This window comes from Urocitellus parryii, chromosome 9, assembly GCF_045843805.1.
Source record: "Urocitellus parryii isolate mUroPar1 chromosome 9, mUroPar1.hap1, whole genome shotgun sequence".
Taxonomy (NCBI): Eukaryota; Metazoa; Chordata; class Mammalia; order Rodentia; family Sciuridae; genus Urocitellus; species Urocitellus parryii.
In genome coordinates this window covers 30,596,351-30,611,025 of record NC_135539.1, presented here as the reverse complement: position 1 = coordinate 30,611,025, position 14,675 = coordinate 30,596,351, and positions in this window count along the sequence as shown.

Genomic DNA, 14,675 nt, shown 5'->3' with positions numbered 1-14,675 from the left:
AGTTGGTTCACTGTTTAGCTATAAATCTCTGCTCTAAGTACTTGGTTAAGTAGAAACTCAGCCCCAGATATCATGATGATTTGAGAAAGGCACACCCCATAAACAGGCAATTTCAGGATGCCAAATAAAGTAATCATAGTGGAATTAGAAACAGCATCCTACCAATCTTGAATGGTGGAGCTTCTTTCTTGCCACGGGATGATCCATTCCCTTGTTTTTCGTCAGCACAAGTGACATCTCTTTGAGAAGCCTGTTCTGACTTTCACTGACAAGTATATTGCTCATGGTCTTGGTTTATGTTTTACATTGAAAAATCAGAGGTCATAATCTTAAATATGCAAAAAGAAAAAGGAAAGAAATGAAAGAAAGGAGAAAGATGATTTGTGTAACTCAGTTCTCAAATGCCCTTTCTTCAAAGTAGGAACTATATTCATCTTGCCAGTTTTGGGGGGCAGGCAGTATCTAAGCTTTGTGGCTGGGAAAGGGAATGGCCAAATCCTCTGGCCTTTGTGTTTGTGTTGTGAGGAGAGGGTCAGGTCTAGGAACATTCCCTCTTGGCACTGGAGAAAGTATGTACCTCACCTCAGTGTCACTGCAGGGTGACTGGGCTGCATGCCTGCACTTGTAATGCATGGCTCAGATCAGGATTTAGGATCTAAGCCATGCATCACACAAAAGCCAGGCACAACCTTGGCCTTCATGAAGTTTAACTTTTCCTGGGGGAAATAGACACTAAACAGCAACAACAAAATTTCCACTAATACAGATTTTGAATTACAAGTTGGGATAAATTCTGTGAAGTAGAAGAATTTTTTACTGAAGCTTGCAGCAGGATTTGATTCATTCATCCTTTCTTTTCCTCAAATCACTCCTCCTTTGAAAAATATAAAAACAACAGAATCAATGGGACTAGAGGCATGGAAAGTGTGAGGCATTGGTTGTGCCTGGATCTCTTTCCTCACAAGGGAGAAATTGACCTAAGAGGTCCAAAAGCCTTGTTATCTCAATCACAAGACCCACTCAGCACTACCTGCCTATCTCATACTTGGCATGAAACACACACCTTCCTCATTATTCTAATTATCTTCTATGTTATAGTCCCCAAATTTCTCCAGTTCATGCAGAAACCAAGAGATCCTATGATCAGGATGCATAAAAGGTGAAATAATCTGGAACTGAAAGTTGACACACCTGCCACAGATGTCCTGAGCTATAAAATCTAGAGAGGGTATCTCAATTGGGAGTGCAATAACCACATACAGGAATCAATAACTCAGGAAAGAATAGCTACCATTTATTTACTTATCTATATTTTTTATTTGGTCTTTTTAGATATACATGACAGTAGAGTGTGTTTTGACATTACACATACATGGAGTGTAACTTTTTAATTAGAATAACATTCTTGTGGTTGTACATGATGTGGAGTTTCATTGGTCTTGTATTAATATATGAACATAGGAAGGTGATGTTCAATTAGTTCTAATGTCTTTCCTAGTGTGTGGGTTTTTTTTTGTTCTAATAACTTCTGCTTCATTAACTGGCACAATCCATCCAACAACTCTATGAAATTTGTGTGGTTATAGTCATTATTTTATGAATGAGTAAACTAAGTATCACAAAGTTTAACTCACCCACCCATGGTTACCTAGCTAATTACTACCAGAGCCACTGTTCTAATTTAAATCATCTAACTCTAGTGCCCAGGGTCTTAACCTTGCAACTTGGGCTCAGCCTCACCTTCTGCCACACAGGATGAGTTAAGGGAATGGAATGTGGCCCAGATCTTCTGAAAGTGTTGTGCCCAGAGCTCTGTCTCCTACAAAGGCACAAGTTGAAGATACCATTTTAGCTCCATGGGGGACATCCTATCTCCCCTCCTCACTCTGGAAGAGGAAACCTTCTGAAGATTTTGAGGTTAAGAGTAAGAAGACTTCATCATGGCTGCTCACTTCCTACTCCATCCCTGAGCCTTTCTTCTTTTGAAAATAACCAATAAGGGAACAGAGTACCTCATAGTTTAGAAAGCTCATTTACATGTCTCTTAATGATGGATCCTATTTCTACTCTGTGAGACAACAAATGTTGGGTTGTTTTAATTCCCCTGTTATAGCTGTGAAACCAACACTGAAGAAGAAAATTGCTGAGGCAATTTAATCCTGAAGTGGGGCCCTGGAGCCAGAACTTGTAATTCCAAATTCTCCTGAAGGTGTAAGGGATTCTCTCAAAAACTTGGTTGATATGTCAGCCTCACATAGGTTATATATTTCTTTCCACCCCTCCCAGAATACTCCCAACATAGTTATGAAATGGTGCAGAACTGCTTGTGAACACAAATCCACAGACAGCCTTTAGTTTATTACTAAATGTGAATTCACTGAATTTCTGGAGTCAGCAGACAGTCAGAGGTAGAAAGAGTTCAGTCATTTCATAATCTGAATCATTTTGATAGTCAGGAAAGCAGGAAGCAAATGAGGACAAAGCCAATAAATCAAAGAGAAATCAGAATTCATGAAAGAGAAAATGAGTAAGGAGAAGATGAGCATCATGGGGTCATGTTGAAAAGGACTGCAAAGCCTGCACACTCTCCCCTCCACATGGGACAGTGAGCTTCTAACTTGCTTGATGGGACTGCAGGCTGCTCTTATCCAGGGAATACCCTGCTCACCACCAGGCATATCCTTGTAAAATGGGTCTTTTAATATTTATTTATTGATTTTTGTACTCAGACTTTTTACTTTTTATTTTGAATCCGGTCTTGCTAAATAGGTTAGGACCTCACTAAGTTGCTAAGGCTGGCTTTAGACTTGTGATCCTCTTGCCTCAGCCTCCTGAGTCACTTGGATTACAGGAGTGTACCACAATGCCCAGCTAACATTTCTCTTGTGCTAAAATCTTTCAAAATGCTATCAACACCTACAGAATAAAACCAAATTGCCTTCAGCAACACCTGATTCTTCTTCACCAGGACACACAGGCCTCTTCAGTCTGTCTCACTCTATACTTCCATTAGATGTTTTAAGGGATTGTTATCATTTATCACATCCCAAGCTCCCTAAAGGTGACATGTTCTTGTTTTCCTTTGTCTGTACAGGCTAGTCTTCTCTTGAAATGACCCAACGTGTTTTTCAAAAAGTGAATTCTATCCAACTTTCAGGAGTCACACAGGGCATCATCTACCCCAACTAACCCCTTCCACTGACTCACCAGAGAGCTTGTGAAGAGTCCACTTCTGCCCTCTCATACTTCCTATAAAGAAACTCTGAGTTGCTATCAACACAGGATTTCCATTAAAATTGATGTGCATGGGAGGCTTAAGAAATGCAGATATCATAATCTGACCCACTGCAGACCCTAGTAATTTCTCTGTCCCTCCCATTGTCCTTCCCTCTGTTACCTTTCTCTATTCTACTAGTCTTATTTCTATTTATTTCTACTTTTTGAAAATTAATGCTTTGTATTTATAATGAGATTACAATAAATCACTGAGTCACACTCAATGTAAGAATTGTAACTTTTATTCACAAGCTGGTGGGCCAAGAGAAGGCCAAGAGAAATCTTCAGTACTTGACCCACTCCAGGGTTGGAGCACACCACTTATAGTTCAAAACCACAAGTCACTACATTAAACCTAAGTGGCTGTTACTATGATTCAAAACCATACACATAAATCATAAGCTCTAAAATCATAAGCAGAAGGGGAAATGGATCAAAACAACCATAAATGTGTACAATTGAAAGAATGGTTTACTAATATCTAGACAATTGTCTCCCGAGTTCCCACTCAGCATGGAGAGAGGGAGAGCTGCCACCTTTACACAAGGACAGGGCAAGTTCAACACTTGCCCTGAGTTTTCACTTCGGAAAGTTAAGAATAAATCTTTCCATTGTTAAAAGGTAATTGTGAATTTTAACTATACAAAACTAGGTCGCAGAAATGTGGATTTTGGGACATATCTACTGAAAAGTTCATTTGGGATAAATGGAGAGGAAATTGTTGCTTTTTCAGAGAGAAAATGCATGGAGTCCTTCACTGGAACAAACAAAATCCTCTGAATGTGCCAGAGATTTTGGCTGTGAACCTGAGGCAAACACTAGGCTCCAAAGAAATGAGGTTAGAGCCCCAGGAAAATCCTGGGTGTACTCTGTGGAGCCAATACACAGTTTCTGAAACCTCAGCACTTCTTCCCAAGGAGCACCATCTAAATGGAACTAAGTGGATCTTTGCAACAAGGAGAAGCAAAACGGGAACTTACCTTGCAGTAAGCCAGAATAGTTTCCCCAAACAACAGAGGTCCCAGAATCCCCATCTCCATTAAAAGTCCACACGAGGAGGTCCCATAGCTATACTGTAAAAGAGAAAGCCAATTCACAGGAATTGTGAAAGTATGTGGGGCTTGCCTGTCACAGACTCAGGAACCAGAGCAGTCAAGCCAGGGAGGTGACATGTAGGTGATAAAATGACAGCAAAATCCCCAAAGCAATAATTGCATTCACTCACACTCTCCTCCTCCACCTCCACTGAGGGACCTGTTGGAACTCAGGATTACCTAAAAGAACCTGAATTCTTTATGTTCCCATCCTATAATAAATAGTTGATAAGCATCCCCAAACTAAAGTGTTCCTGAAAGGTTCAGACTAAAATTCTCCCGGGGCATTTGATTTGCCTATGTCAATTGGTGAAATAGATTATTCCATGAAGTTATGATTCTCATTCATATAATAATAATTGAAGTAGATTTTTTCTTTTCCTCAAATGATAAGATTTTGCTTAATTGCATCTTCTCAACATCACAAAGTCATGAAACACCTGTGGTAACATCGATCTTACAATTTGTTCTTGAGGGTTTTATAATTTTTCTTTTCTCTGAAGCATGCTCCTATTTTAGGGTCTGTCCTTAGATCTGTCTTCCCAGAAAGATCTGGGATTGCTCACAGTGCTCTTATTTGCATAGAATGACAACTGGGTCCAAGGCTTCCCATGACATCAGATAAATCTGAACACCTTTAGAGATACTCAAATTGCTGTCATCAGACAGTCCATATGATTTGATTTATAGGGAAGGCTGATTTTCCAAATTACACCTGAGTGACACTGGGCACAAAAATGGGTTACCAAGGAACCAATGTTGAGGCCATTCATCTCCTCATGAAATCTACAACCAATGATGCTTGCATGGTCAGCACAGTGCCAGCCATGCTCACACTTATAAAGAGGGTCAGTTACAAAACCATTCATTTGCAGCCTCTGTCCATCAACTACCTCTGTATGAAACCCATTAGGGCTGATGCTCCTTAGGGCAGGCCTGCCTGCAACTCATCTTTGATATGTCATGTTCTGATACCCACAGCTGTGGGTTCTGGATCCCACAAACCTCTTACTCCAATGTGGCCGACATGGGGCAAAAGTAAGAAAGAAAAGAGAGGGAAGAGGCTGCCAGCAACCGGTGAAGCCTGTAGCTGTTATTCCCAGAAGGTTGGTCCCAGAGTGACAAATGGGGAAAGTATGAAAAGTTCTATGTGTATGAAAGGAATGTTCTCCAAGAGAACTTTCAGTTACAATAGAGGTGCCCTTTGAAGTTCGTTTCTTCCTGTTCATAGCAAGAGATGCACTGTGCAATACCAAATGAGAAACCTTGATGTGTTTCAGATGGTTAAATTAACATCTTCTTCTCCAGAGATGAGCTTTTAAAGCAGACAGTGTGTCAAATATTCTGTAAAAATCCAGGAACTCTTGTAAAATATCATAAAATTTATTTCAGGAAAAGACTTGTATTTGAAGGACCCACAGGCATTCCTCAGCAAGGCCCAGCTGGGCTCTGGGATTCCCCCTTCATATTTCCAACAGCTGTCTCTGCTCTAAAAGTTCAACATTGAGAGGTAAATAGTTCTGCATATTGCACGGTGTAGAAATTGAGTTCTAGGAGGGAATGGAGGTCCCAGGTGAAGATCACAGAAAAGAGGGAAGGTGGAATGTGACGCTCCCACTAGGTATGCGGTGCACTGTGGAGCTTTTTATAAATGATGATGGGGATTAGGAGGGAGGAGAACAGGAAACACCAATATCCACAAGGCAGCCACACATCTATTCCAGCAGACATAATGAAGAAAGTAAAGATAATAAGACAAATCTCCAAATAACCCAGAATTCCCAAAGGGAATAGAGAAAGGGGTGAGGTTCCTACTGCACACGGCAGTCAGGATATATATATATATATATATATATATATATATATATATATATATATATATAATTTGCCTCCATTGTATTCTGGATCATTGTTCTGGGTCTAAAATTCAGTTAATCAGATCATCCCAGGAACTATTTCTTTTCAATAACCCCTGTAGACACAGAAATAGAAAGTTGGGGGAAGGGATAGAAACTCAAGCAGATATTAAGGATCTGGTTAATATTAACAGGAGCTTATGCATTTCAAGCATTATCTCTTTTGACTGTCCAAACACATTAAAAAAATAAGGCCCTGATAACCACCCCAATTCCAGGGTTACAGAGGAGAAGGGCCTGGACAGCTACTCACAGACAGAGGAACACCAGGCTGATTGTGAAGAGGATCCAGGTCTCCATGGAGAAGTGGGGGATCAGGTCTATCACAGCTTCCCACAGGCAATTCTCTATGCTGAGTTTTCCTGTCAGCTAAAGATGAAAACCTTTAGGGCTGCCCTATGCACAGCTGTCCCTGCAGAGCTTCCCTTCTGTGCCCAGATGTATTTGGTGAGGGCAACCTGCATTTTTACATTACAGAAGAGGAGACGGAGATAGTATGTTGGCCAGGAGTAGGGCCACCTGTGCCCCACCTGAAGTTGGAGGGGTTGAATGCTCTCTGCACCCTGGCAGTTGGAAAAGGGTCATAAACACCCCTACTCTGACCTCCTCTGAGTGCATGTTCTGGGTAAAATCAATATGCAATTCTCTTAGTGTTGTCCAAATGCCAAATATCTTTTACTCATATTAGATATTTAAGTGAGCCCACTGACATTAAATTTCCTGACTTGCTCTTTTCTCCATTGCTCCCCTCGTTCCAAAATACTTGAATTCAATCCAACAAGTCACATCTACAGATCATTACCCAAGTAGTTTCCTCAGCCTAAATTGACTCTGTGCCCCATAGAAGGCTCCTAATCACACTTCAAAACACAACTCAGGCACAAAATCATTCTAGTAGAAAGTTTCCACAGCAGTAGCCTCCAACAAATAAAATTGTGTCTTCCTCTGGGTAATTTCTACCTGTCTCCCCCACCTCCATTTATATTATATTATTGGGTATCATTTACTGTTATGTCCCTAGTCCCTAGCAGAATACTTGATACAGAGTTGGCATCCAGAAACTTTGGTTGAGTTGAATTGAATTTGATGGCTGGGCCCCTGCATGTCTTCCCTTGTAAGACCTTGGCATCCACTCTACCTACCTAACAGAAGGTATCACCTATGCCTCATCCTTTATCCCTGTAAGTTCAGGTGAATCGGAGCCGGGATCAGCTGCATTCAAGCTCTCGTTCGCCTACTTCTCCCAGCCAAACAGCAATGACTCAGCACTAATGATCTAGCCAAATCAACTGGTCAGCCCTTCTGATCCTACGGAAGTAAATGCCAACCAAGCCTTCATAGGCAGTGGCTACAGGATTGAAACGGGGCTGGGAGAGACAGTCAGGACCCATCCTTTGCATTGGTCACCCGTGAAAGGGAACGAACTGTCACCATTTGCATGGGATACCACCATGGCGGAGAACTGACATCACCAAAACGTGGCAGAGGAGAAAACTTCATTGAAACCAGCGGCAACTGGTGTGTAATCCCCTAGCCATCCCTCTCCACACAGCAGGGAAACCTTAAGGGCCCCTCCCCCCTCCCAGCTCTCCCGTGAGCGTGATAGCCAGAACGAGGGAATCAGGAGTGGCGCGAGACTCACAGCATGGAACTCCCGGCTACCGCTCCCACCAGTGCTGACAACTGAGGTCCCTTGCACCAGCTACTGGGGGCGTGGCTACCGGAGGGCAAGCAAATTCGCTGGGGGTTCTCAGCCCCAAGCTCTACAAACTTAGGGTCCAAGGGAATGGCAAACAGGGAGAGTGTGCCCATGTGTTCATGAAAACAGAGCTCCCGGGAGCAGCAGACCTGGCGAGTAGCCAATATTGTGGTGAGCATCACCAGTGACCTGGGCCTGGCTTGAGGATAAGAGGGGAAGTGTCTAGACACAAGAGAAGGCCCTAGGCACCCAGGATTCGAGACCTGCGCAGTCTGGGAGGAAGAGCTGCTGCACAGTGATTGGTTCCCCCCAATTGAGAGGACAAGCTTGGCCCAGTGGGCACAGCTCCACCTACTGGAAGAGAAGTTAATCAAACTCTAAGACTGCATTTATGAATTTTTTTTAATTTGGGGTTTTTTTTCATTTTCATTTTCATTTTGTTGAAACTGGAAATCAATGATAAAAGAAGAAAGGAAAAATCCTACATCACATTGAAAATGAACAATATGTTACTGAATGATCAATGGGTTACAGAAGACATAAAGGAGGAAATCAAAAAATTCCTAGAGATAAACGAAAATACAGACACAACATATTGGAATCTATGGGACACAATGAAAGCAGTTTTAAGAGGGAAATTCATCGCCTGGAGGTCATTCCTCAAAAAGAGGAAAAACCAACAAATAAATGAGCTCATACTTCATCTCAAAGCCCTAGAAAAGGAAGAGCAAAACAACAGCAAATGTAGCAGAAGGCAAGAAATGATTAAAATCAGAGCGGAAATCAACGAAATTGAAACAAAAGAAACTATTGAAAAAATTAACAAAACTAAAAGTTGGTTCTTCAAAAAAATAAATAAGATTGACAGACCCTTTGCCATGCTAATGAAGAGAAGAAGAGAGAGAACTCAAATTACTAAAATACGAGATGAAAAAGGCAATATCACAACAGATGCTACAAAAATACAGAAGACAATTAGAAATTATTTTGAAAACCTATATTCCAATAAAATAGAAGATAGTGAAGACATCGATAAATTTCTTAAGTCGTATGATTTGCCCAGACTGAATCAGGAGGATACACACAATTTGAACAGACCAATATCAATGGATGAAATAGAAGAAGCAATCAAAAGACTTCCAACCAAGAAAAGCCCAGGACTGGATGGGTATAGAGCAGAGTTTTACAAAACCTTTAAAGAAGAATTAATACCAATACTTTTCAAGTTATTTCAGGAAATAGAAAAAGAGGGAGCTCTTCCAAATTCATTCTATGAGGCCAACATCAGCCTGATTCCGAAACCAGACAAAGACACCTCAAAGACAGAAAACTACGGACCAATATCTCTGATGAACATAGATGCAAAAATCCTCAATAAAATTCTGGTGAATTGGATACAAAGGCACATCAAAAAATTGTGCACCATGATCAAGTGGGATTCATCCCTGGGATGCAAGGATGGTTCAATATACGGAAATCAATAAATGTTATTCACCACAACAATAGACTCACAGATAAGAACCATATGATCATCTCGATAGATGCAGAAAAAGCATTCGACAAAGTACAGCATCCCTTTATGTTCCAGACATTAGAAAAACTAGAGATAACAGGAACTTACCTCAACATTGTAAAAGCTATCTATGCTAGCATCATTCTGAATGGAGAAAAATTGAAGGCATTCCCTCTAAAATCTGGAACAAGACAGAGATGCCCTCTGTCACCACTATTATTCAATATACTTCTCGAAACACTGGCCAGAGCAATTAGACAGATGAAAGAAATTAAAGGCATAAAAATAGGAAAAGAAGAACTTAAATTATCACTATTTGCAGAATACATGATTCTATACTTAGAAGACCCAAAAGGGTCAACAAAAAAACTACTAGAACTAATAAATGAATTCAGCAAAGTGGCAGAATATAAAATCAACAAGCATTAATCAAAGGCATTTCTGTATATCAGTGACAAAACTTCTGAAACAGAAATGAGAAAAAACACTCCATTCACAATATCCTCAAAAAAAATAAAATACTTGGGAATCAACCTAACAAAAGAGGTGAAATATTTATACAATGAAAACTACAGAATCCTAAAGAGAGAAGTAGAAGAAGATCTTAGAAGATGGAAAAATATACCCTAATAATGGCTAGGCAGAACTAAGATCATCAAAATGGCGATATTACCAAAAGTTTTCTATAGGTTTAATGCAATGCCAATCAAAATCCCAATGGCATTTCTTGTAGAAATAGAGAAAGCAAACATGAAATTCTTATGGAAAAATAAAAGACCCAGAATAGCAAAAGCAATTCTAAGCAGGAAGTGTGAATCAGGAGATATAGTGACACCAGATTTCAAACTATATTACAGAGCAATAGTAACAAAAACAGCATGGTACTGGTACCAAAACAGGCGGGTGGACCAATGGTACAGAATAGAGGACACGGAGACTAATCCACAAAGTTACAACTATCTTCTATTTGATAAAGGGGCTAAAAGCATGCAATGGAGGAAGGATAGCATCTTCAACAAATGGTGCTGGGAAAACTGGAAATCCATATGCACAAAATGAAACTGAATCCCCTCCTCTCGCCATGCACAAAAGTTAACTCAAAATGGATCAAGGAGCTTGATATCAAATCAGAGACTCTGCGTCTGATAGAAGAAAAAGTTGGCTATGACCTACATACTGTGGGGTCGGGCTCCAAATTCCTAAATAGGACACCCATAGCACAAGAGTTAATATCTAGAATCAACAAATGGGACTTTCTCAAACTAAAAAGTTTTTTCTCAGCAAGAGAAACAATAATAGAGGTAAATAGGGAGCCTACATCCTGGGAACAAATCTTTCCTCCTCACACTTCAGATACAACCCTAATATCCAGAGTATACAAAGAACTCAAAAAATTAGACAATAAGATAACAAATAACCCAATCAACAAATGGGTCAAGGACCTGAACAGACCCTTCTCAGAGGAGGACATACAATCAATCACCAAGTACATGGAAAAATGCTCACCATCTCTAGCAGTCAGAGAAATGCAAATCAAATCCACCCTAAGATACCATCTCACTCCAGTAAGATTGGCAGCCATTATGAAGTCAAACAACAACAAGTGCTGGTGAGGATGTGGAGAAAAGGGTACACTTGTACATTGTTGGTGGGACTGCAAATTGGTGCAGCCAATTTGGAAAGCAGTATGGAGATTTCTTGGAAAGCTGGGAATGGAACCACCATTTGACCCAGCTATTCCTCTTCTGGGTCTATTCCCTAAAGACCTAAAAAGAGCATGCTACAGGGACACTGCTACATCGATGTTCATAGCAGCACAATTCACAATAGCAAGACTGTGGAAGCAACCTTGATGCACTTCAATAGACGAATGGATTAAAAAAATGTGGCATTTATACACAATGCAGTATTACTCTGCATTAAAAATGACAAAATCATAGAATTTGGAGGGAAATGGATGCTATTAGAGCAGATTATGCTAAATGAAGCTAGCCAATCCCTAAAAAACAAATGCCAAATGTCTTCTTTGATTTAAGGAGAGTAACTAAGAACAGAGTAGGGAAGAAGAGCATGAGAAGAAGACTAACATTAAACAGGGATGAGAGGTGGGAGGGAAAGGGAGAGAGAAGGAAAATTGCATGGAAATGGAAGGAGACCCTCAGAGTTATACAAAATTACATACAAGAGGAAGTGAGGGAAAAGGGAAAAATAATACAAGGGGGAGAAATGAATTACAGTAGAGGGGGTAGAGAGAGAAGAGGGGAGGGGAGGGGAGGGGGGATAGTAGAGGATAGGAAAGGCAGCAGAATACAACAGACATGAGTATGGCAATATGTAAATCAATGGAAGTGTAACTGATGTGATTCTGCAATCTGTATACGGGGTAAAAATGGGAGTTCATAACCCACTTGAATCAAAGTGTGAAATATGATATATAAAGAACTATGTAATGTTTTGAACAACAGAAATAAAATATATAACTATGTAATGATTTGAACAACCAACAATAAAAAAAGAAAAAAAATAAATAAAATAAAATTTGAAAAAAAATAAATGAAAAATAAAAATAAATATATGAACAACACTAAAAATATTCTATAAAATAGTTATTTTTGTTAGTATGTCTTTGCTCCTTTCTGTTATAGGTTATCAAAGCTAAAGGGTAAAATAAAGATAAGTCATGTTAAGTGAAATAATCCAGTCCCAAAACATTAAAGTTCAAAGGTTCTCTCTCCTAGGGGGAAGGTAATCCAAAATAAGGCAAGTAAGGTGGAGATTAAAAAAAAAAGAAGAAAAAGAGAGAGGGAACAAAAGAAGGGAGAGGTAATTTCATCAAAAAATGGGAGTTCATAATCTGCTTGAATCAAATGTATGAAATATAATATGTCAAGAGCTTTGTAATGTTTTGAACAACTAATAAAAAATAGAGGAAAGTTCAGTAGAGTAGATGGAGGGGTTGAGGAGGAAGAAGAAGGGACATAAAAAGGGAAGAAGAGTGGAATGAATCTCACTGAACATGGAACATGCATGCATGGGTGTGGCACAGTGGGTCGCAGCATCACATGTTTCCACAGGATGTTAATTTTAAAAAAACTATAAATGGATTTTTTATGGGATGATTTGAAAATTCTGTCAGTCTGACCCAATTTTGCTCAGACAATTCACCCTGAGCCGAATTGGCCCCCATTTCTGCATGAGCCCATTCACACAGAATCTGAAATTGCCACCCTTACCAACTTGCTCCCTTACAACAATGTCCTTAACTGTAGAACTAATGCAAGCTTGCTTCCTGACTATGCACAAAAAGGTGCCAATTCTGAGAACCTGGTGCTTTCCACTTTATAAAATGAATGTACTTATGATTATACTTGCCTCTCCTGCCTCCCTACATTGTGCTTTTTTTGTATGTTTTTAACCTGCCCCCAACCAGCACTTAATATCTTGGACTGAAGAACTGGCAGCTTTGTGCTCCCTTGGCCCTGGCCAGAATAAATCCTTTGCCTTTACTTCAAAAAGACACAGAGTTTTATTTGGGATTTAGAATAGTGCCTTAAAATTTGGAGGCCCCAGAGAGATATTGGCTGTAGTTCTAGGCCACCTGAGACCCCAATGCCACAAATACAGAGAGAAGATCTTGGAACAACATATATCAAGTTCTGAAAAAAATGGGTGCCAATCAAGAATCTTGTATCCAGCAAAATTAACCTTTAGATTTGAAGATGAAATAAAAACCTTCCATGATAAACAAAAGTTAAAAGAATTTTTAGCTAGAAAATTGGCTCTACAAAACATCCTTGGAAAAATATTCCATGAAGAGGAAATGAAAAACAACAATGAAAATCAGTAGAGGGAGGTAGTACCCTAAAGGAAAAACTAATCAAAGAAGAAAATCAAGTCAAGTTAAATAACCAAAATAAACAAACATGGCTGGGAATACCATGTCTCAATAATAACCCTGAATTTTAATGGCTTGAACTCACCAATCTAAAGACATAGGCTAGCACACTGTATTGAAAAAAAAGAACAATATGTTGCCTACAGGAAACTCATCTGATAGAAAAAGACATACACAGACTGAAGGTGAAAGGTTGGGGAAAATCATTCCACTCACATGGGCTGCAGAACCAAGCAGGGGTGTCAATTCTCATGTTAAATAAAGTAGACTTCAAGCCAAAGTTAATCAAAAGGGAAAAAGATGGACATTACCTTCTGCTGAAGGGAACCATACACCAACAAGACATAACAATCATAAACATATATGCCCCAAACAATGGTGCAGCTATGTTCATCAAACAAACTCTTCTCAAGTTCAAATTGAACACAACACAATAATTTTGGGTGACTTTATCACACCTCTCTCAGCACTGGATATATCTTCCAAACAAATATTGAATAAGTAAACTCTAGAACTCAATAATACAATCAATAACTTAGACTTAACTGACATATATAGAATATTTCAACCTGCATCAAACAGATACACTTTCTTCTCAGCAACACATGCATCCTTCTCCAAAATAGACCCTATAATATACCACAAAGCAACTCTTAGCAAATACAAAAAAGTAGAGATACAATCATGCATCTTATCAGATCGTAATGAAATGAAATTGGAAATCAACAACAAAATAAAAAATAAATATTTTTCCATCACCTTGTGACTAAACAATACGCTACGGAATGAACAATGGGTTGCAGAAGACAACAAGGAGGAGATAAAAAAAATTCTAAGAGGTAAATGAGAACATAGACAAAACATACCAAAATCCAGGACACTATGAAAGCAGTACTAAGAGGAAGGTTCATTGCATAGAGTTCATTCCTTAAAAGAAAAAAAAAAGCAAACAAATAAATGACCTCACATTACATCTCAATTCCCTAGAAAAACAGGAACAAATCAGCAGCAAAAGCAGTAGAAGGCAAGAAATAATTAAAATTAGAGCTGAAATCAATGAAATCAAAATGAAACAATGGAAAAAATTGACAAAACAAAAAGTTGTTTCTTTGAAAAAATAAATAAAATCGACAGGCCCTTAGTTATGCTAATGAAGAGAAATAGAGAGAAAACTCAAATTACCAGCATTCGTGATGAAAAAGGTAATATCACAACAAACACTACAGAAATACAGAGGATAATTAGAAATTATTTTGAAAACTTATACTCCATTAAAATAGAA